Below are 213 nucleotides of genomic sequence, written 5' to 3' on the forward strand. Positions count from 1 at the left end.
GGTGTTTCCAAATGCATACGTGACATCTTATATGAAGTCACAAGCCGTGTGTGGGATACAGAAAGCTGGTTCCTATTCGAAGACCTGTAATGGCGACGCGACAGAAGTTCCTCTGTCTTTCGAAGTGAGTAGTCACTTTTACTGGATACGTTTTACTCAAGCTCCGTACACCCAAAATCTTGTATAAGGCAAAGCTCGGCTTCAACCTCAGTG

The sequence above is a fragment of the Plasmopara halstedii genome, assembly GCF_900000015.1.
Source record: "Plasmopara halstedii genome assembly, contig: Scaffold_2061, whole genome shotgun sequence".
Classification (NCBI taxonomy): domain Eukaryota; phylum Oomycota; class Peronosporomycetes; order Peronosporales; family Peronosporaceae; genus Plasmopara; species Plasmopara halstedii.